At 41.3% G+C, this 24,941-nt stretch overlaps 1 protein-coding gene and 1 non-coding gene across 3 annotated transcripts in view; one reads left to right on the forward strand and one right to left on the reverse strand.

Annotated features, from left to right (window-relative positions):
- CACNB4 (calcium voltage-gated channel auxiliary subunit beta 4) overlaps positions 1–24,941 on the reverse strand; it is a 244,929-nt gene that overhangs the window by 181,080 nt on the left and 38,908 nt on the right. The window lies entirely within an intron of this gene.
- On the forward strand, positions 7,237–7,343 carry LOC119545052. Its single transcript, XR_005219029.1, has one exon. It is a non-coding gene; the product is annotated as a U6 spliceosomal RNA (small nuclear RNA).

The following is a 24,941-nucleotide window of genomic DNA, read 5'->3' on the forward strand; positions in this document are numbered from 1 at the left end:
AAGGCTGCCTCCCTTTTTTTAACACAGACCAGTCCAAGCCTAATTACTGCCCTTATCCACCTAATCAATTCTACTATAGCCTACAGACAAATCACTCTTTAACTGCACCTTTGCTATTTAATCTATATGATTTACAGATAACGATGTAGTGATTTCAGCAAATGATGCAAGATCTATAACATATCATTTATATTTGTCTTTTTGTGAAAGAAGCAGAAGAGAGCATTACTTTCATTTGGTCTCCTTGACAGTTGACCAAGAGTGAGACCAAAGAAGTAATCTGTTGGTCAAAATCATTTCCTGCGTCACCACGTGGTGCAGTGAATGGAGTAAGCACTGGAGGGATCGCAAGAAAAAGAAGAGTGGGTCCCTGCATTCAGAGCTTAAAATCTAATAAGCAACAAGGAACTACACAAGTGGATATCAGCAAGAAAAAGATAAATACATAAAAACGCCAACTATTTCTATTGTATACAAGTGCTAGGGATGGAAAACTAGATAAAGGGTCTGTTCAAAATTTCATGGAGAATGGCACGTCTAGGGAGTTTGGAAGGAGAAAAAAATCCAAGGAGCTTGGAAAAGAACATTCAGCCAGGAGAAATGGATTAAGCCAGAAAAATGGACTCTGTGGGTCAAATGGAAGCAAAGGCATGTATAATGATGATGAGAAAAAAGGGAACTACAGAGAGACATGTGCTGAGTGGAGAGTGTGGAAGCCCAAATTCAAGAATCCTCTTTTTTTTTTCTTTTTTGAGAGGCATCTCTGGCACTAACTCCCCTCCCAAAAATGAAGCTTGGGGAGGACGGTTCATTCACTGTGCAGCTTCAATCTTGGGTGGAGGACAAGGAATTAACTGGAAAGCTGGAGTAGCAGTCCAGGGGAAAGGATATTTGGGACAGACAAAAGGAATTGCCACGGGGCTAACAAATTATTTCATAGGTGAAGAAATAACAATTTAGCGAGAACTTCTCTGCAGGGAAGAGACCTAAAGCAAGGGTGACCAACTATCCTGGTTTGCCTGAAACTGTCTCAGTTTTAGAACAGAAAATTCCACATCCTGGGAAACCCCTCAGTCCCAGGCAAACCTACAAAGGACACTTCACGTGTGATTACATCTAAGCAAGTAATGTTGTAAGGTATGATGATGAAGTCAGGACAGGAAAAAACTCCAAGAAAGTGAATGATTAAAATTGTAGTCGCCTGGACATGGAGTTTGACTGGTAAGAGAACCTACCAGAAAGCAGGACCCTGAGGATGAGAGAGAGCATAGGCGAGTGGAGACTCCCCCTACTCTGCCCCCGGCAACCCTCCACAGTGTCATCTGTACCGCAGACCCCACTGTGGGCTTCCGGGGCACACAACAGAGAGAGGAGGGCAGGTTCAGAGGGATTCAGGGGCTTGCTCACAGCCCTGTGATGGGGCAGAGGAAGATTGGCAGACCAAGCCCAGGGCGCCTCATTCTTAATCCCGAGCTTCAAATTTCTTCAGATTTCTGTATCCTAAGAGCCTCCAGGTATGAGGGGAGAGTCAGTAGAAGCTCTGGGAAACCCTGAAGGGAGACCTGGAGTAAATGGTAGAGAATTGGGTAATAGGCAAAGTATAGAGACGAACTCTTTAATAATCATCTGTTTTAAAAGTGGCTATTACCTTTACTAAAAATGTGCCCTTTCTGTCAGCATCCACCTCTTTAAAAAGTAAGCAGCATGATGACGGTCTTTGCAGCCCCGTGGCTTGCTTTAACTAAGGCTCAATTTGCAGAAAACAAATTTGTTCACTGCATAACCAGACAAGAGCGGAGCACATCACAGCCCTGATTATTCAAGTGTCTGGATCCTTCACGGTAGGGAAAAATGAGGCAAACAAGGGAGAAAGAAAAAGGAATCGCAGGCACATGACCAAGTCTGAGTTTTTAGAGTTTCTGTTAAAAACCGTCCTGCCGATAGTTTCAAAGCATAGATTCAGACACTGTCATGACTGGAAGGAATCTTCTTCTCACTGTCCTCGCTCCACAGATAAGGAACTGGCCTAGAGAGGGAAAGGACAGAGTTAGGCCATATAGCCAGGAAGGGGTGAAGCCAGGTACCCGTCCAGTTTAAGGTTCTTTCTCTGTATTTCACAGTGCACAGAAATCAACAACTAACTTGCCCATATTGAAGATAGTAGCACATCTAACTCAGTGGGTCATGCTTTTAAGAAAGCCATAATGGAGAGAAACTAAGATGGCGGCTGGCTGAGACAGGGCGAAAAAACGCCTGCGTGAAAAACACTAGCTAAAAACCAGAAAGTGACCCAGAATACCAGTTACAGCAATGTGCCAGCTGGATGAGGGCTCCTAGCTCCAGAGGGGCCGTATACTTGGTGAAACCAGGAGTCGGCATTCTGAACCGAGTGAGTGAGCTGGCTGGAAGACCCACAGCCGTGCGGTGGTCTGGGGAAGCCAGGGTTCAGCATTTGGAGACCGGCTGGCTCTTCTAAAAAAAAAAAAAAGGGAAATACCCAGGAGCAGCTGCAGCTGTGATTGTGGGAACCACTCAGTAAAACACAGCAAGAGGGAGAAGACAGCCCACTGCAGATACCCTTAGGTCTGGGGGAATGGAGGGGAGAGCCGGAAGCAGAAAGAAACCCTACAGCTTGCAGCTAGCCCCCGGAGGGCTGGATAAACTCCTGCCCGGGGCCGTGCCCACAGCCCAGAGCCCCGACAGTTGTCCCGGAGCTGGGAAGGAGGAACTGTGTGAGAAGGAGGCTGAGACGCCCCATTTGGCCATTTTTGCTTCAAGCTGAGAGCGCGCCGCCACACAGCCCGGCGGCCCGGGGCTTCCCTTGAGGGATGGCGCGCACTGGTGATGTAGCATGGCATTCCCTTGGCTGAGCTCCTGGAGGATTGCAGCTGGGAGGGGGGACCCACTCGGAGAACCCAGGGACGCTACGCCAAGTCCGGTGGTTTGTGGATCAGCGAGAGAGAGGGTCTGGGGCTGAACTGAAATGAAGGCTTAGACTCTTGCGGCAGCCTTGAATCTCCAGGAACCTGGGGGATTTGAACATTAAAACTGCCCTTCCTCCCTGGCCACCTGTACACATGCCCCACATTCAGGGTGGACTGCTCCAGCAACACACCCAAACTGAGTTCTCCAACTGAACCCACAAGAATCATTTCCCCACACACCACGGGAACAAGGTTGAGAACTGACTTGAGGGATATAGGTGACTCACAGATGCCATCTGCTGGTTAGTTTGAGAGAGTGTACATCACCAAACTGTGTTTCTGAAAAATTAGATTGATATCCCTTTTTTTTTCTAACAACTTGAAAGAACCCTATCAAGCAAAACAAATGCCAAGAGGCCAAAAACAACAGAAAATCTTAATGCATATGATAAAATCAGAAGATACGGAGAATCCAACTCCAAACACACAAATCTAGATACGGAAGATACACAGTACCTCGCAAAATTAATCAAAGAACTACAATCAAGGAATGAAAACATGGCAAAGGATTTAAAGGACATCAAGAAGACCATGGCCCAGGATATAAGTGACATAAAGAAGACCCTAGAAGAGCATAAAGAAGACATTGCAAGAGTAAATAAAAAAACGGAAGATCTTATGGAAATAAAAGAAACTGTTGGCCAAATTAAAAAGACTCTGGATATTCACAATACAAGCTGAACAACATCTCAGTGTCCCAGAAGCCCACAGAACAGAAAATGAAAGAACAAAAGAAAGAATGGAGAAAAAAATCAAAAAAATCAAAATGGATCTCAGGGATACGATAGATACAATAAAACGTCCAAACTTAAGATTCATTTGTGTCCCAGAAGGGGAAGAGAAGGGTAAAGGTCTAGAAAGAGTATTCAAAGAAATTGTTGGGGAAAACTTCCCCAACCTTCTACACAATATAAATACACAAAACATAAATGCCCAGCGAACTCCAAATAGAATAAATCCAAATAAACCCACTCCAAGACATATTCTGATCAGACTCTCAAATGCTGAAGAGAAGGAGCAAGTTCTGAAAGCAGCAAGAGAAAAGCAATTCACCACATACAAAGGAAACAACATAAAACTAAGTAGTGACTACTCAGCAGACACCATGGAGCAGACGAGAAGGCAGTGGCATGACATATTTAAAATCCTGAGAGAGAAAAATTTCCAGCCAAGAATACTTTATCAAAACTCTCCTTCAAATTTGAGGGAAAGCTTAAATTTTTCACAGACAAACAAATGCTGAGAGACTTTGCCAATAAAAGATCTGCCCTATTTCAGATACTAAAGAGAGCCTTACCAACAGAGAAACAAAGAAAGGAGAAAGAGATATAGAGAATTTTAACAGACATATATAGTACCTTACATCCCAAATACCAGGACACTCATTTTTCTCTAGTGATCACAGATCTTTCTCCAGAAGGATCCATAAGCTGGGACATAAAACAAGCCTCAAGAAATTAAAAAAAAAAAAAAAGACTGAATATACTCAAAGCACATTCTCCAACCACAATGGAATACAAATAGAAGTCAATAATTTTTGAACTGTAACTCCACTATTTACTTCCTACATGGTATAAAATACACAAACTCTAAGGACAAATCAGTAGTTTTGAACTCAATGTAAAATATGTAATTTTAGACAACTATATAAAGGTGGAGGAATGAAGGAGTATAGGAACATAGTTTATGTTTCTTATTGAAGTGAAGGTGGTATCAAAGAAAAACAAGATTGATATGGATTTAAGAGGTTAATTTTAAGCCCCACAGTAAACACAAAGAAATTATCAGAGAATATAACCACAGAGATGAAAAATAGAGTTTGGGTTAAGAGAAATGGGGGAAGGGGCAATGGGGAGTTAAGAAATGAGTGTAGGGTTGTTGTCTGAGGTGAAGGGAAATTTCTAGTAGTGGATGGTGGGAAAGAGCATTACAACATTCTAAATGTGATTAATCCCACTAACGGAAGGCTAGGCAGGGGGTGGAATGGGAAGATTTAGGCTGTATATATGTTTCCACAACCGAAAAAAAAAAAGACAGTCTAACTAGATGACAATTGAATGCTAAGGATGAACTTGGATGGGATTGGAGGATAGAGGACAGGTGGCTCAAAGGGACACAGTTGAGACATAAGGAAAAGAAAATATAGAATGTAAGCTTTGTATCATTGTTGAATCTCTTGTACTTCTTAGCTGCGCTTAATGGAATTGCATAAAAGAATGTTCTTGTTCATGGGAAGTGTATATGTGAATTATAGTGTATGTTCAAGGATGTGTGCAGCTAACTCTCATATGTTCAGAAGACAGAGCAATAGATGATGGAGGATAGATAGGGAGGGAAAGAAATAGCGATGTGACAGCATGTTAAAGTTGGTGGATTGGGCTATCGGGGGAGGGGGGTCAGGGTATGATGGAATTCTGTGTATGGGGCTAGTATTGTTTTTGCAACTGTTCATATAACTTTGAATTTACTTCAAAAAAAAAAAAAAAGAATGCCATAATGAGTTACAAATTTCTTAAGGACATCAAATAAAGGCTATGGTTTAACAATATTTCACCAAGATGCTTTAATAAAACAATTTTTTATAATAGGGAATTCAGAAATCGTAGTGTTTTCCACTTGCTGCATTTTCTCTTTCCACAGAAAATCTCAATGTACTTTCTTTCCACTTTAAAAGAGATTTCTTAATATTTCTGGTGGAACATTTGTAATTGGGTCAAATAATAACAGCCAACACTCACCGGTTGATATGTATTAACTCATTTAATGCAAGATGGGGCCATTATTAACCCCCTCTATAGCTGAGAACACTGAGGCAGCATAACTTGACCGAGGTAACACAGGTAATAGGCAATGTAAGGGTTTGAAAACAAGAAGTCTGATCCACAGCTACTACACTCCAGTTTCTCTCAATCCCTTTACAACAAGGTTTAAGGGTCTGGGCCACCCTATTTGTCATGCTGCAGTCTTGTTAAATAAACCACTATTTAGCTTAGACATCTTTTAGGTATTCATAAATTTTTCTTCTCTGGAATCAGTCCCATAGTTTCATTTCCCTTGTAGAATAAGGACACTGACTACTGTATGGGTAATAAATGTTGTTAAAACAGGTTGCATAATCTTTAGAAACATTAAACTCCCTGGAAAAATAAATAAGAATAAGGGACTTTTTTCCCAGTTTCCCTTTGAACAGAGACTTAATTTGTTTGTACTAATTTAATCTCTAAGCCTCAAGTCTTTTCCATGTGTATGCCAAGACTGTAAACTGTTTGAAGGAAGGGTGATGTCTCCCATATATTTTATCTTTGGTCCACTTTTGTCCCTCCTTCTTTCTCACCAATCCCTAGTACAATCTACACTGGTCAATAAATGCTATCGGCTGGATCGATTGCAGCTACATAAAGCCCTATTACTCCTTCTAAATAACAAAAAAGGCTTTGATCCAGGAAACATTTTAAGGATTGGTTCAATGCATCTACTAAATAGTCCAACTGCCACCCACTAAATGATATCAAGAGACATTCAAGAGACATAAAAACCAATGATCCCTGAAAATTTGTAATCTGGTTTTTTAAAGAAAGAAAATGCATGCACAATCTATACTGCATGATACATTTATTAGGCTTTAAGTTTTACTTTCAAACTGATCAATTTTGGGTAAAAAAAATAATAGTCATAAGCTAGATATAATAACATTAGGAAACCTTACATCTCCAAGAAATTTGCTCTTACTGTTAGAAGTAACCTTGTAACTTGTTGTATTTCTGATTTATGGGTTTATATTAAGCCATAAAGAGAAACTTGTCCAGCTAAAAACATACTTTTAGTTTAATTTTTTCAAGCTGACAGGCAGAGCGTGCCTACCTAAAGGAAAAATTCAATTAAGACCTTAGAAAACATTGGTAACTTAAGAAACATTTTTACTAAACTGAAAATTAGCAAATTCAAACCCATAAAGTTGATAAACCAATGTTTATTTAAAGAGTTTTAAAATTAATCTCACTTTCTAAATATTATTGATTCAATTAAAATTGATTTACAATTAATAACTGATTTTGAACTTTTTACAATAATAAAATTTGACACATGCAATGTTTGTTGAATTGAATTTTGTAATGGAACAGTTTTCTGATCACCTGTCCCTTAGTTAAAAATATCTATCTATCTATCTATCTATCTATCTACACATTTATACTGCCTTCTATAAAGCAAGTGCTATTCTAGAATCTAGTGATGCAGCAAGAAGACAGAACAGGTGCTTGCTTTGGCAGCACATATACTAAAATTGGAACGATACAGAGAAGATTAGCATGGCCCCTGCACAAGGATGACACACAAATTCATGAAGCATTCCATATTTTTACAGTACTGTGAACAATTGAATGTACACTGTGGATGACGTGTGGCACATAAATATATCTCAATAAAACTGAACTACAATAAATAAATAAAGGACCAGGAAAAAAACATTAAAAAAAACAAGACATTACAGCAAGAAAACAGAGCCCCTACCCCCATGAAACATGCATTTTAGTGGGGTTGAAGGAAGCAATGCATGGGTAAGCAAACAAATAATAATAACAATGTAAACAACTATAAATGCTTATATAATGTTTACTATGTGCCAGGTACCCTGCTAAGCTTTTTATGTGTATTAACTCATTTCACCCTATAACAACTCTATAAAGTAGATTCTTTTATTTTGCCCATTCACAGATGAAGTAACTGAGGCACAAAGAAGCTAATTAACTACTCAAGTTCTTACAGCTAGTTAAGTTATTTTAGTCTGATTTCTTGCAGGACACAGATGGCTTTCTCAAGCTGAGTGATTTGAGGAGAGTTTAATAAAGGCCCTTTCTACAAAGGTGTAGGAAGGATTTAAGGAAACCAACAAGAGGCAGAACCAAACCCAGAGAGGGTGGCTGCGTGGAGAGTGCCACGTGGCCGCAGCTGTGGCCTTGGGTAGAGGGATACAAGCAACACACAGCACCCATGCACGGAGAAATCCCATGACCCACACCCTGCCCTGGGCTCCCCTCCGTCCCTGTCCCGTTGGCCACAACCAACTGCAAGCAGAAGCCTGGCTGAAGGGAGCCGGTTGCTGTGCTCTATGCATGAACCTCTGGGGCACAGAGCATGGTGGAGAGGGTAGAAACTAAACCAAAAGGGCAACCAAAAGACACCCAGTACATATGTTATGGAGCAGAGATACACCTAAGGGATGCGACTCCACACAGTCAGTACTATGACTGGGCATCTAAGGTAATTTCAGGAATTGAAAATGCTATAAAGATAGAAAATCAAAAAATGATTGACTGGGTTGGAGCAGCAAGGCATCCCTGCAGAGGTTAGTTACACTGCAATTAAGGCCTGAGTGATGGGGGGCAGCCAGGTAAAGGGAGAACGGCAACGCCAAGCTGCAGGAACAGCCAGGGCAAATTCCCCAAGGTAGGAATGGGCTTGGAGGTTTGAGGGACAGAAAGAAGGCACGCGTGGCTGGTTAAACAACACACAGAGGATGACGGAAAATGAAGATGAAGAGGTATGCTTACAACTGAATTTGCAAAAGGCCAGATTTCTACTTGCCAATGCAAATTAAACTCTGTAAACAACAGGGAGGGTACGGAAGAGATGCGACCAGCGTCCTAGAAGAGCTGCCTTGGCCTCTCCTGCTGCACCCAGCAGCCGCAGTTGCTCGGATGCACATGCCGTCCGCATCTCGTGAGTGCGCCACATGGTCTCCAGCTGCCTCTCTACAACTTGAAGATTCTACCCTATCATTCTCTGCCATTTAGGGTGAGAGGCAGATTCAGTGTGATCTGGGTAAATACCATTTCCAAAAGTAGCAGGAACCCAAACCTCCCATCTTTTTATAAATTCTCCTGCACAGACAGTATATTCTGAAAGGATGGCGGAGCCAAATTTGGAAGAACTTTTCCCTCCCCTACTTAGAAAGTTCTAAATAATTTGACACAACATTTAGCTAGTGGGGAGAGGAAGGATTTAAGGCAAAAGCCCCACAAAATAAAGAGAAAAAATGAAAAATTAAAGCTTTTGCCCCTTTACAAGAACTCTAATTCTTCTGATCATTCAAATTTCCCCTAAATAGAATTATTCTCTCCTTCAATTTTTAGGGAGCAGATATTTCCCTCCCTTCTTAACAGAACACAAATAAGGAGCAACATGAGAGAAGCAAGAACTTTTTATTGCTCAGTGTGTCTGGGTCATATACTATTTTTAATTCCTGTTCCTAACACCTGGGGGGAAAAAGTTCAGCAGCTCCTTCTGCAGAATAAAAATGAGCATTTCTCCCTTACTAACAGGAAGCTTCTCCAAATAAATCCCATCAGGCTTGAGAGAAAGATGGACTCAGAGTGACCTTCTCTCCATTACTTTTCTCTCAACAGGGCTATTAAATATCAAATTGCACAGTGTCAGTACATTTAAATTTATTTCAAATTAAAATTCCAACAGATGTTATGTCTTGCAAAGTATGTCTTAAAAATACTTGCAGGCTGGGCAGCAAAGATCTGCAGGGAAAGGGAGGAGATTAGGATTCAGATGGCAAAATGCAATGGACCGAATGCTCTCAAAGTCTCCATTAGGGCCGTCACACAGGGCTGCAGTGAAGCGTGATCGAATGAAGGGGCGAGGCCACATTGCAGCATTATTATAGAGAGAAGACAACTGGATCACCCAAGAAGAGCAAGCTAACCTCACTGCCCACTCTGGCCTTCCTTTTTTTAATTTTAAGCCCTGTTCTCACAAAACGGGGGCACAGCAAGCAGCTTCCCCACAGAAAAAAAGCCTCTTGTCATGAAAAGCATCACATAAATGCCAAATTTTCACTCAATGCTGTGCATATGTATTAGGTGAATATGGCTTTTTTTGTGTGTGTGTCTGTCCTCTAGGTGTTTGCAGTCTGGCTTTAAAAGAACAGGGGATGCCATTTTAAATAGAGCTGCTGCTGTCTGCTGTAGCATCCCCCCACAACAGCACCCTCCCAAACACAGCTAACCTTTGAGGTAAGTAAAAGAATTTATGGGGAAAGGAATTGCCCCGTCCTTCTTCTTTAATAAGCACTGTGTGGTGCTGCTCAAATGGGACTAACTGGTTGACTTTCCATCTTCGGTGGGCTCAACAGCAGGGTTGAGGCAGAAGTGTTGACCGAAGGAACCACGTGGTAGCTGGGAGTCCTGAGAATGCAGTGGCAAAAGTGTTGGCAGTGTTGTGGCTCGTGTTGCCAACTGAACAAATTTCTAAAGTTTCCAGACCTAATCATAAATTGGCTAGTCTACTCTATAATCCAGTGCCTTTCAAAATCCCAAATCATGAGTAGGAGTAGGAAAGTCTGACATTCCAATGAGTGATAATTGTCTCACATTGCCTCCACCATATTACAAGCAATAGCCCAGTGCCTTGTGGAAAGCAGGAACTTTCTTAAATGGACCATTTTATTTTGTATATGTATTCCCTCCCTTTCTCCAAAAATGATTTAAGATGACTCTCAAAAATGCATTCACCATATTAAGATGCACCAAATATGGATTAAGACTATCCTTGTTGAACAAACCGCAAGTGTTACTTTCTCTCAGATTAATCAACAGAAATTTCCCTGAAGCTTGTTCCCTCAATCATTTCTGAGTTTAAAACTTCAGTAATAAATTCTCCAGAAGATTTTTAAACCCTATTCTATCAATGAAAATCAAAGTATCAAGTGCTATGAAGGACAGATTTCAATGAGGATGTCAACCTCTAGAAGCAGTTTCCAGAGAGGGAAAGGGACATTCTCAGGGCACTGGAAACTGCTCAGGCCACATTTAGAGTATTTTATCTTCCTACGGACACAACAGCCTTTGGACCACGGCCAATAAAAATTACATCCAACAAGGTTTGGCCTATGCCTTCTAATATACCACATAACCTCTGTCACAACATGAGATCCCTCCAAATCAGGAACCGCCCTAGATGCTAGAAAGTAGCTATCATGAACTCCAGCCTCAAGAAGGCAAGGAACCTGGGCAGAAACCTTATTTGGGTGTTTCTATCTCAAAACGCCTATGATGGACTAAGCCACAAGATGGCACTCAGAGACCATCCTGCACACCTGCTGACCCTGCCACAGTTTATTCCTGGGGGCAAATTGTAGGCTCCCAAGTACTTACTTGGGGACTTCTTCCCTGGGCTTCTGTTTTGACACCTTCTCAGTGAGTTGCAACTGAGAATCATAGTTTAGGAAGAAATAATGATAGTCCACCTGACCCCCTCACAAGAGTGCTCCAAGGTGGATGTGCAATAACACACTTACTATTCCTAATAATACGAGTCTCCCTCCTTTGAACGTGAATCCGAGAAGGTGTTTGTGTGGCATTCTGTGTCCCATTGATTTACAAACTGAGTCATTCCAAGAAAAATCAATCCTGCTTGGGCCAACCCTCCATCTCTGGTAAAGAAAGATGCTGCTGACATCACAGAGGAGTTGTGCATTCTTGAATATATGTGAGGCCTAGATCTGCAAATGCTTACATATCTGAATTCTTGTTTTAGGGATTTCAAGGCAAAGAGAGAGGCAAGAAATACATGCTAACACATTTTGAAGTATTCCATGAGCCACTCAATATTGTGAAGTGACTCCTAGTGGATCTACATTTTTCTTATTCTTCTGCCTTGACCAAAACTACCTAGCTCCTCCCAGGTGGGGGCTCAGCAATTAGGATGACACTTCCTAGAAAGAGAGAGAAAGAAAGAAACGCTGCGAAAGAGAGCTGAACCTGCAGGGAGGAGATGTTGTACCAAAGAGATTTCTTCTCCCAGCTGGTTGAAAGTCAGCCAGGGCAGCCACGCTCCAGCCAAGGCATCAGCAGGCCTGCGGAGCTGCTGCTTGCCCCTTGGCCTGGTGCTGCCTGCCAAATGCTATGGCAGAGAGCTGGCAGAGCCCCAGCCTGCAGGGAAGATAAAGCCAGGCTTCGACATCTGGATGCAAAAGGCAACGACCCCCAAAAAGACCGTGACAATGCAGGGCCCAGGGAACCTGTTCAGTGTTCACACTGGCAGGGAAAACGGGAGGATGAGAGGGGCCCCCAAAGAAATGCATGTCACGAACCTACTGTGATCTACCATGTTTTCTTTGGGGGCGAGAGATGGGAGTGCCAGTTGCTTTCATAAAAATTGCTGTTGGCAAAGTTCCCATTCTTCAAGGAATCAGGGATGCTTGCCTGTGATGGGAACACAGAACAAACGGCCTTGTAAGGCAAGGGGTTGGTGAGCTTGTAATGCTGGGGTTTGCTAATTCTCATGCCAGAGTATGCACAAGTTGCTGGGAACAGCGAAACCGCTCTCCTCAGCCCCTTTCCAAGCTCTGCTGCCTGCCTTTGGCCTGATGGGCCAAATTCAAAGCATATCCCCCACCCAGTGATGGCTAAAGACAACAGGGCTTTGGCTCATGGCAGGCCAGGAGCTGGAGTGTGGCCTGATTGCAGGTAATGAGTGTGCTCGGGGAGATGATGAGCACTTACAACGATGGAGGCGTCCACCCAGGCCCTGGGTCTGGCTCAGAGATGTAAGCAGAAGAATTATGAGGGAGCAGCCGAAGGGATGTAAGAGGACAGGCTGTCCTTACCTCAGCCCTGCCATTTACCATCTACCAAACAGCAGACACTGAAGCTTCCATTTCTTCTTGAATCTCTCCCCACAAGAGACAGGCAATAAAAGGCAGGACCGGCTGCAAGTGCCATCCTTTCCAAAGACTTGCAGAAGGTGAGGTCGGGAGGAGGGTGAGAGGTTGCCACACCACTGTATCTGTCACTGTATCTTACAGATGGGCCCTGAGAGGTGCTGGGACATGGTTGAGGTCACACTGCAGGGCAGTGGTGCAGAGGGACAGGAGCCCAGGCCTGCTGCTTCCCAACCAAGGCAGAAAAGAAACTCAGATGCCCTTCCCAGGTCTGTACGTCCCCACACCAAGAGGACGTGATGAGACTTCCTCTCTGTTCCCAGAGATGACTCCCTGCCAGACCCTTGTTCCAGAGCTTCTGGACTGGTAGAGAGGAAAAGGAAATACATTAACACGGAATTGAGGTTCGTTGTTTGGTTTACATGGGAGTAAACAGCATTTTTAATGGTTTAGATCCAAAAGTTAACATTTCCTTGTGTTAAAAAAAATCAAGAAACAAAGCTTTCCGATCTCTCTACCTATTTAAAAATCTTATTATTCCCGAACGCTGAACTCAAACCTTCCTCTGACCTGCCTTTTGCTGAAAGCCTACTTTTATCCTACGCTATACGCTTGCCAAACAGCATATGAAGCCCTAGAATATTCTTGATTGTTTTCACATAAGTTCTCTCCTATCTTTCCAACTAGATTGTTTGCTCTTTGAAGATAAGGGCCTTGTTGTATGCTTCTTTGTATCTCTTAATGAAAATATCGATTGGTAATTCTGCCCATGGCAAGCATGCAGGGCAAGGGAGTAGGGTGGGGCCGGCACTGCTCACAGAACTGCAGAAATTCCTTTACGTCACTGGACAAGCAAAGCAGAGCTCTGAGAAAACTAAATACGTCCTCAGAAACATAGTAAAAGGCATGAGGTAGGCACTGAACCTGAACATATGTAAAACAGCTTGTAGTTTTTCAAAAGAATTTAAAATGCTGAATAAGGAAGATAATTTGCAACACTTATAGCATAATTCATTGACAAAGATTAAAGCTTCTTAACTGTATCAGGGCAATGAATATACTTTATTTCCAAAAAGAATATGGATTCTAATTCCACATTCTATTTCTACAAAAAGTATACTTGCCGATAAATATGGCTCCCTGTTTTTATTGCAGCTAAACAGGAACGTCTCATTTATAAGTTATATGAATAAATTAGCTGGGAGATTTTTTAAGTATCAAAAGTACCAAGAGGTCTAACCCATTTACTAGTTAAAAAGTGGCATTTTATACATCTGCTGTATCAGAAAGTTTAAGATTCTCCAATCTCATGGTATTTAACTCTTACATTTTACAATTAATACAATAGCACGTAGAACCTTTAAATTTATAAATCCCTGTACTGAATCTGGCTCAGATAAGAACTGAACCAAACAAAACACACCATGCCATGCCCATCTGAGGCCTCATATTTCACTATTTCCTTCAGCTAATTAAATTCAAAAAGAATTTTTCAACCTTAGAGAACAATTTAGACCTTACCTAAATATCCAGCCTTTTTGTTTATGCTTGAATGTTCATGTTACCAGTGCCAAGTGATGGTAATTAACCCCTAGCTGATGTTTCTGTGAAACAAATTGGTATTTTCAGGATAATTTCCTAGTGAGAAAATGTCCATATAAACAAAACTGCATTATGATCAAATACCCATGTTGGTCATCTCAGTAAAGCCCACGGCAACCCAGCAGAGATTGCAGCCCCTGATCTTGCCAGAGCAGAGTCTGTGTACTCCATAGAAGGAACACAACAAGGATTTCAGGCTCAGATAAAGCCCTTCCAGTTTCTCTCAACAAACTCCTGACATTCAGTTAATGATCCCAAGACAATAAGGAAGGCAGGTGATATTTCCTTTTCCCAGTAGCTAGTTCCAAAGTATTGTTTTTTCCCCTTTGGAATTTTTCACTGCAGAATCCTTTGTGCACAGATAGGTTTGTGTTCTTATGCTCAATAAGCTGTTTAATAAACCATGAATTTATAAGCCATCATCATTTTTTAGCTGCATAAACTAAGTACTTAATGGAAACATTTCCAGAATAAGGGAAAGGGCAATCTGTAATGGGAACTATAAATTTCTGTTTAAATTTGACGTGAGCAATTAAATCCAGTAAAAAAAACACATAAATTGTTATGACAGTGGGAAGAAACATAGAAAGTAAGCAATTGGCCAGGGGAAGGGGGAATGTTATTATCAGTCATGAGAGAGTTTACTAAAATCACCAGCATGAAAGGTCTGGGTTTTGATAGGAGGCTAGGGCACAGAGACTGGTAGGAGGAAAGAAGAGTCTAGGTAAATCAATCAATGGCCCTCAGAACTAGAGATTACATTACTGGAAACACCCCCCTTCCTTCAGTAATTCTCTGATTTTCTGAAAAAAGACTCAAATTAGATCTTTGGCTTTTCTTTTTTCCTTCAATACTGTCAAAAAGAGATTATTTTGCAAGTGTTCAGCATTATTAGAAGTAATATTTCCCTGGAAGTCAGAAGACCAAGTGTTAGCATAAATTCTCCTATTAATTCTATTAGAATGCAAACTCCATGAGTTCAGGGCCTTTGTCTTGTGCACTCCAAAACCCTCAGCCCTTGGAACAATGTTTGGCACATAGTAGGTTCTCAAAAATATTAGTTGAATGAGTGAATGAATGAGTAAACTATGTAAACTACATATCATTCAACCACTCTTCTTCTAGCCAAACCTCACCCCAGATGCAGAGCTGGAGTGGGCCAATTCTGGCTTCAGAAGCAATGCTCTATCTCCCCAATGCCCAGGGCCAGCTCGATGACTTTGTAAGGAACAAGCTCCCAGATGCTCCTAAACTACTTCCTACCAGGATGGGGAGAAAGCTAGAATACCATTTTAGGATCCCTTTCTAAACTGGGGATCTCAGCAAGGTCCCAAGCTGCAGCCTGCTCCTCTTCCCCTCTAACCCTAGGAAAGTTTTCCAATTCCACTTCCTTTCATCCATCTGCTCCCTCCCCAGGCTCTGTTCTGATATGTTCAAGGTTTTGTGGATATTGGGCTGTATTTCTCTGAGCTCCAATTCTCTATTTCTTCAGTCTCCTGCTTAACACAAGCCCTGGGCAGCTCAAGCCTCTGCAGTTTCTTGGGTGAATCCTACAGAGCAGGAGACTTACTCTTCGAGGGCAGGGGCGATCACAAGAGCTAGACTGGGAGTACCACTGACCCTAACTACCAGATAAATGTACTGTGCTATCTACTGCTCACATTGTGTGGCCATCTGCTGATAGCAGTTAAGCATTAGATGATCAAGAGGAAGAAAAATAGTATTTTACATATTAGCTTGCTCCTTCTAGTTGAAAGTACTACTTTTTTTTTTACCTTCACACTTAGAATCTTAAAAGTGTGTATGTGTGTGTGTGTGTGTATACATACACATGCTTGGGTGTTCTACATATTCATGGGAAAATATCTAGAATTCACTTCTTTCATCAAATATATCAATAGAACCCTTCCATTAAAGAGTCATATCCATTCTTCAAATATTAAACTATTAAATTGAGAAGTCTTCTCCATTTTAGGTTTCATAAACATTTGACTCGAACAAATTTATTTAATTTAAAGAAATTGAATTGGAAAAGTCAAAATAAATTTCTGATGTAAAATATACTAAAAACAAAACTCCTCTCTTTGAACTATGGAAAACATATGTTAAGATTACAACAAACAAACATGAAACCCTTTAAGAAAGATTGCTAAAGAGAAACTTTCTATACAAAATCTATAATACAAGGTTTAGAAAAGAAATTACTATTATCCTCAGATAGACAACTTATCAAGAACCTCATAAAAACAGAAAACATTTAAAGACCATATACAAATAAATCTACTTAAGAATGAAACATTCCATGTACTTCATCAAAATTTAAAACTTCTGTACATCAAAGGACATTATCAAGAAAGTGAAAAGACAACTTACAGAATGGGAGAAAACAGTTGCAAATTATGTATCTGAAAGAGTTTAATAATTATATTTCTGATAAAGGTTATATAAAGAACTCCTATAACTTAACAACAAAAAAAAAACAGCCCAATTTAAAAATGGGCAAAGGACTTGAACAGACATTTCTCCAAAGAAAATACACAAATAGCCAATGAGCACATGAAAAGATGCTCAACATCATTAGTCACTAGGAAAATGCAAATCAAAACCTCAATGAGATACCATTTCACACCCACTAGGATGGCTATTATTTTAAAAATAGGAAATAAATTTTGGTGAGGATACAGAGAAATAGGACCCTTGTACATTGTTGATGGGTATGTAAAATGGTACAGCTGCTATGGAAAACAATTTGGTGGCTCCTCAGAAAGTAAAGCATAGAACTACCACGTGATCTGGGAATTCCATTTCTAGGTATATCCCCTAAATAGGAATTCAAACAGATACTTGCACACCAATATTCTTAGCAGCCATTATTAGAATATTATTCACAATAGCCAAAAGGTATAAGCAACCCTAGTGACCATCAGCAGATGAACGGATAAACAAAATGTGGTATAAACATACAGTAGAATATTATACAGTCATAAAAAGGAATGATGTTCTGATACATGCTGCACCATAGATGAACCTGGAAGACATCATGGTGAACGAAATAAGCCAGACACAAAAGAATGAATACTGTATGATTCTACTTACATAAATACCTAGAATATGCAAATTCATGGAGACAGAAAGTAAATTAGAGGTTATCAGGGCCTGGGGTGGGTAGGGGGAGTTATTGCTTAATGGGCACAGATTTTCTTTTGGGTAATGAAAAAAGTTCGGTAATGGATTGGTGATGCAGCTCAAAACTGTAGATATAATTAATGCCACTGAACTGGAAACTTAAAAGTGATAAATATGGGAAATTCTGAGTTGCATATATGTTAGCACAAAAAAGTTTTTTTTTTTTTAAAACAAGAAACATTCCTAGCACTTCCCATCCCATATGCTTTGCTCGGGTCATTTTCTCCCACTGGAACACCTCTGCCCTCACCTCTGCAGATCACACTAAGCCACCACCCCCAGGAAAGCTTGGCCCCCACAGCACGTATGAGACCTGGCACATCCCACTGTTGTCACAGGTCTTGTTTCTAATAAGAGGCTGTGAACAACCCAAAGGCAGTTTTATCCTTCTTCAAAATTCCCAGAGTACCCTGCACTCAAAAAGTTCTCAATAATAAAAGTTTGCTAAGTTGAATTGAATTAAATGATAGTGAAGAGATGGTAGTGGAGAGGGAGGGGTGGGGCTGGGTGGAGAGAAAGGATGATGTGATGCAAGTCTATGAAGTGATACTGTTCTGGCTCAGGATTTCAGGCCAGAAAACCCACTTTTCCACTATGTAGCTATTCCCAGCACTTAGAACTAGACAAACACATAATATATAGAGAGATGTATGGATATGCAGAGGTATAATTTGCCAACCTCTGTTCAGTATTTTCACAAAGCAGAAGAAGCTCTGAACTAGGCTCCAAAAAATAAGGATTGGGAAAGAGGACCCAGCCTGAGTAAACATCGATGTAACTCCCCCTCTCTCCCCATCACATATTCCTCCATCTACCCTGGTCTGCAAGCACACACTGGGAATTACCAGTCCTGTAGTTCCAAGAGAGTTAAGATGGCACCTTATCCATGACTATAGAGCCTACAGTTGTAAATAGAGTGGCTTACACATGGCAGGGGTTCATTCAACATTTGCAGATTCACTGAAAAGGAGAAAGAAAAAAAAAATCATAGTTACTGAACAGTTGCAAGGATTTTTTTTTTTTGAACAGAGGTTGGAGGAGAGAAAAAGTTCTGATAAATCAACCTGAGTTGTTAGATTTTTTTTTTAATAAAACAAGAAATGAGTTATCAGGAAGGAAATGGCAACTATTTTTTCTGGATACTCTGATGACATAACAGCATATTTCTATATCATATGGTTTGTCCATTCAAGGGAGGTTAGAAAATGCCAGAACACAGAACATCCATTTTCTCAGGCATGAGCACAGACAGAAATGACACCACCAACTTCCTCCTGAAGAAAGATCACATGTTAGGGGCACAAACATAATCTGTGGCTCAGCAAGACAAAAAACATGCCAATTATAAAAATGTTAAAGCAAACCTCTTTGGCCTGGAGCAATTTTAGAGAGCAATCACTTAGACAATTATCTTCTCTCCATAATTTCTTCTCTACTGCTGTGGTTGGTTTCAACACGACTACAGCAACCAGATAATCCACTTTGCCCCTTTAAAAATCTGTCTCTCGCCCTCTAATCTCAGTCACTCCATTCCTCGTTTAATTCCCCACGACTCTCACAGTTACATCTATTCAGAGCCACACTGTGACCACTGGAGGCCTACATCTCAGAGGCTCCTGATTTCTGTCATTAAACATGTCACCCTCAATGGAGTCCTCTGATGAGAGTAGTTAAAATAAGCCTGCTGGGCTGTAGACATGGAAACAAGATGAGGATTCTGCCTGCTTTTCATCAAACCTGGGCTTTTTAAATTAAATTAATTAACCCAGAAATCTTGTCAGCTTGTCACCTCAGGCAGCTTGCCCGAGCCCCAGGTATCTGGATTAAACTGTCCCCAAGTGCTACCATCCAGTTAGGAAAAAGGGTCTCTTTCTGTCCTCAGGTACTGAGCTTCCGGTTGAGAAAGAGATCAGGGCAAAGCAAGGCTTCTCCACCTCCTCGACACTACTGACATTGGGGAGGGATAATTCTTTGTGGTGAAGGGTGTCCTGTGCATTGTGGGATGGTCAGCAGCCGCCCGGGTCTCTCCCCACCAGATGCCAGTAGCATCCCCTCAATGTGACAACATAAAATGTCTCCAGAAGTTGCCAAATGTCCCCTGTGGGCCAAAATCACCTCCAGTGAGAACCCCTGGATAGACGGTGATTCAATCCCATCACCTACCACCATCAGAAGCTTCAGTCTGAGCCCTCCTTCCTCATGCCCACTCCCCACCTTCCAGAGACATTTATTAGTTCCAGGAGGGCCCAGGAGCAGGCGGCCAAGCAGGACTCAGATTAAAAAGGGTGAGAATCTGCCAAAGAAGAAAGCCCTGGGCCTCCACTTCAATCCCCAAAAAGAAGAATAAGAAGTATCCGATTCACCCCTGTCTGCCAGCTTCGGGAGACGCGCCAACAAGCTAGCACTGTATAAGCCAGCGTTCTCCCCCCCAGCCCCCACACCTCATTTTTGCCAGAGAGATTCATCCAGGACGCGCAGTCAGGGCGACAGCTCTCTGTAGAGACACCGACCTGCGCCAGTGGAAGAGAAGCACTGCATTCTAGTCCAGCTTTGCAACCCTCAGAATAGATGACCTTGGGTAAGTCATTTGATTTTTCTGGATTTCTTTTTCCTCGGCTGAGAGTAAAATCTTATAGATCTTCTCCGAGGTTACTTCTAGTTCTGAAGGACTGCTATTTTAGGGGCCAGGTGCTTGGGATGGGTAAAGGAAAGGAGAGAGGAGACAGCGGCAGAGGAACCAAGAAGACAATGGAATATTCTCAAGTGACTGGTGTGCAAACAAGAGGGGGCAGAGAGAAAGGGGAATAAAGATGGACTGGTTTCTAAGGAAAGTCAGGGAAGCTAAAAGTCACCAACAGTCAAATGCAATTTCTAATACATTAAGAAGGAAGAACTACTAAGAGGCAGATATTTTCAGTGCTCACTACATCCTTACCCATTATAACTTGTCCCACTGTTAATACCGTGATAACATTCCCCTCTGCTGGGATTCTCTCTCTCCTATTTTACAGCCTTATTACACCTTCTTTCTCCTTATTCTTTTCTCAGATCTGTTAATTTCTTTTCATTCTTTATGACTTTTTTTTTCTCCACGGCTCTCTCACTCCCTCTTTCTCCCTCCTCCCTCTTTTCCTTTCTCTCTCTCCCTCTCCCTCTCACTGACCTTCTTCACCATAAGAAGCAAGTAGGTCACCAGCTACAGCCCTAGATTCTTTCTCTTTGTAATATTCCAATCTATAGAAAGAAAGTGAAGCTGTGTCCTGAGGGACGTAGCTACCACATGTAACAGCAAGGAGTACGCAGGTGCCCAGGCAACACGCTAAGCCCCTGCTTTATAAAATGAACGACCAGGGAACTGTTTCACTGCTTACACAGGACTCGCGTTATGACCTGGTTGGCCTTGCAAACAACCATCACTAACCCAAGGGGAAAACTCCTAGGGAGGGCCAAATGTGTCAATTTGTTGGCAAGGCAATTGTGTATGAAAAACACACAGAGGTGGGATGCCCAAATGTCTTAATTTGGCCTGAAGAACCTCAGTATGTTCTCAGTATGTGCCTTCCTGTGCTGTGTGGACCTGTCTTGGCCAGGCTGGCTGCTCCAGAACGCAGCAAGTCTGGTGAAGCTGTGGATTCCTTGGTGCAATATGGCTATCAGTGGAGCCAGGAAAAAGCCTTTCCAAAGTGAGTTTCCAAAGGAACTTGCTGTGCTGAGCCTGCTGCTCTTCATGTAGAGACCAGGAAAGAAAGTTTCAGGGCTCTCCCACACCCAGCTCCAAGTCTCACCTTCCCCTGAATCCTAATCCCACACTGGCTGATCAAAAATATTATCGCTTGCCTTTTATAAAGAGAACATAGTCTCTAAAGGAGGGCTTTTGGATTTACTTTAAATGAGCCAAATCAGCACAAATGGAACACAAACAAAACCTCTAATCAGTCACAATCAAATAAAAAGAGATTTCCTGGAGAGTAGCAGCCAGATGGGAAGTTAATATAGTTCAGACTATTAACATTACACTAACACTCACTGCTTTTTGAACAAGCAAATGGGGCCAGGTCTGGTAGAGGAAGAAAATAAAAATGCAGGAACAGCCACTTTAAACACACACACACACACACACACACACACACACAGACAGAATGGCATGATGTAAAGACAGGTGCCGCTGAAGAAGTTTAATAAAGTGTTTTTCTTGACTGCTCCCCATCCCTACCCAGCCACTCTAGCTTTCCCTTTGGCTTTCTACTATCTTGTGGTTGGTTGGTTGGTTGGTTTGTAATAGCTTTACTGAGATATAATTGACATACCATAAAAGTCACCCATTCAAAGTGTACAATCCAAGGTTTTTTTAGTATAGTCACAGATATGTGCAAAAATCACTAGTCAATTTTATAGCATTTTCATAACTCCAAAAAGAAACCCATACCCCTTAGTTGTCATCCCCCATTCCTCCCCTTCCCACCAGCACTAGGCAACTACTAACCTACCTTCTGTCTCTATAGATTTGCCTATTTTAGGCATTTAATACAATACATGGCTTTTTGTGTCTGCTTATTTCACTTAGCATAATGTTTTCAAGGTTCATCCATGTTGTGCATGACTCCCTTTTTATGGCTAGATAATAATTCCTTTGTATGGAAATACCAAATTTTGTTTATCCATTCATCAGTTGATGGACATTTGGGTTGTTTCCACTTTTGGTTATTATCAATAATGCAGCTATGAACATTCTTACAAAAGTTGCTGTGTGGACATACGGTTTCATTTCTCCTGTGTATATACCCAGAAGTGGAATTTCTGGGTCAAATGATAACTCCATGTTTGACCTTTTGAGGGACTACCAAACTGTTTTCCAAAGCAGCCGCATCATTTTACATTCCTACCAGCTTTGTCTGAGGGCTCCCTTTTCTCCAAATCCTTGCCAACACTTATCATGTCTCTTTTTTGATTACCGTCATCCTAGCGGTTATAAAGTGGTATCTAATTGTCATTTTGATTTGCATTTCCCTTATGGCTAATGATGTTGAGCATCTTTTCATATGCTTATTGGCTATTTGTATATGTTCTCTGGACAAATGTCTATTCAGATCCTTTGCCCATTTTTAAAATTGGGTTGTATTTTTATTATTGATGTGTGTCCCAGTTTGAATGTATTATGTCCCCCAGAAAAAGCCATATTCTTTGATGCAGTCTTGTGGGGCATATGTTTTAGTGCTGATTAGATTGGAATCCTTTGAGTGTTTCTGTCGAGATGCACCCCACCCAACTATGGGTGATGACTCTGATTGAATAATTTCTATGGAGGTGTTAACCCACCCATTCAGGGTGGGTCTAAATTAAATCATTGGAGCCATATAAATGAGCCGACAAACAGAAGGAACTCAGTGCAGCTGAGAGTGACAGTCTGAAGAGGAGCTACAGCCAAGAGGGACACCTTGAAGAATGCACAGGAACTGAGAAGAGGAGCTGCAGATGAGAGACAGTTTGAAGATGGCCATTGAAAGCAGACTTTTGCTCTGGAGAAGCTAAGAGAGGACAAATGCCCCAAGAGCAACTGAGAGTGACATTTTGGAGAGAAGCTGAAGCCTAGAGAGGAATGTCCTGGGAGGAAGCCATTTTGAAACCAGAACTCCAGAGCAGATGCCAGCGATGTGCCTTCCCAGCTAACAGAAGTTTTCCAGATGCCACTGCCCATCTTCCAGGGAAGATACCCGATTGTTGTTGTGTTACCTTGGACACTTCATGGCCTTAAGACTATAACTGTGTAACCAAATAAACCCCCTTTTATAAAAGCCAATCCATTTCTGGTGTTTTGCATTCCGGCAGCATTAGCAAACCAGAACAATGAGTAAGAGCTCTTTATATAGTTGAATACAAGCCTCATCACATATATGATTTGCAAATACTTTCTCCCATTCACTGGATTGTCTTTTCACTTTCTTGATGGTGTCCTTCAATGCACAAAAGTTTTTAATTTTGATGACGCCCAACTTATCTAATGTTTCTTTTGTTGTTCTTGCTTCTGGTGTTATATCTAAGAACCCAATGCCAAATACCAGGTCCTGAAGATTTTTCCTGATCTTTTCTTTTAAAAATAGCAAAAAAGTTTTTTAATTTTGATGAAATCCAATTTATCTATCTTTTCTATGGTTACCTGTGCTTCTGGTGTCATACTTTAAGATCAACTTCTTTTTTTATGCATTTTTTTGTGAACTTTAACATATATACATAACCGTGATAACTTTCAAAGTACAATTTAACAAGTAGAGAGTATTTCAGAGTGTCATGGGTCACAGTTCCACAACTTCAGCTACTTCCATTATTGTAAAATATAACATACATACAGAAAGGTGTCAACTCTCGATATACAGCTCAACAAGCAATTATAGAGGTAATTCTAAAAAGTGTTATGGGTTACAGTTCCACAGTTTCAGTTCTTTCTTTACTATGAAATATGAAGTATATAAAGAAAGGTGAAGACTTTCAAAGCACAATTCAACAAGTAGTTATAGAGCAAATTTCAAAGGATGTTACAGGGTACAGTTCCACCATGTCATTTACCTCCTTCCAGCTATTCCAACACCCCAGCATCTAAAAAAAATACATGTTTATATAAAGTTTCAGTATTCATAGACCTTTGTTAAATCTTGTCTTGTTTGTTGCTACCCCTTCCTCTCACTTAATCTCTTTCCCCATCTTCAGGGGTGTCTAGGCAGTGAGCCCCCTAACTTGTCCATATTAAAGGGGGTGTTGACAGTATGGGGAAGGGGGTTGCATCTAGTTGTTGTTCTTAAAGAGGCTGTTGCTTCTGGGTTTTAGGACTTGTCTGGTTTAGGAACACTCTGGTGGATTTAAGTTACTGAAAGACAAAACTTAGTGAGTGAATCTTTTATAGAATCCTACTTTTGGTAAGGTTATAGCAACTTCTTTTTAAAACAAGCTCTGGTTAAGCTTATGTTTCTCAGTCTCAGGCACTGTTCGTATGTGTGCAGGGCTGCGCAGACACAGCACACCACCCAGCCCACGGGCAACGTGAGACGTGAATGGGTTTTCATACCCCACTGAGTCCTGCTGCTCTCTGATTATGACTATGATTATTACTGAACACTCAAAAGCCTACCTAAGGCTTTTAAGCTTCTAGAGGCTTTCAAAATTATTAATTACTCCTTAAAATAGCTTTGAAGGCTAGGAAAGAAAGTGGTTTCACCCCGGACTCTGAGATAAGAAGACAATTAAGAAGTTGTTACAAAGACAAGTAACTTTCTTCAAAGGTGCTCCAACCTCTGGAAATCTCTAGCTCTGACAACAAGAGGAAGGAGATAGAAATTGGGTAAAGTGGGATAAGAGTGGTGAAGGTGCACAGCAAGTGAGGGGTAATTGAAGGTTAATACTCTCATATCATCACTCACCTGCATTACAATGAGCACCTCTTACCATGGTTTCTCCTCACGACCACCGCTTTGATGACCCACCACACTGCAGCCAGAGTGATCTTATTT

This window comes from Choloepus didactylus, chromosome 9 (genome assembly GCF_015220235.1).
Source record: "Choloepus didactylus isolate mChoDid1 chromosome 9, mChoDid1.pri, whole genome shotgun sequence".
Taxonomy (NCBI): domain Eukaryota; kingdom Metazoa; phylum Chordata; class Mammalia; order Pilosa; family Megalonychidae; genus Choloepus; species Choloepus didactylus.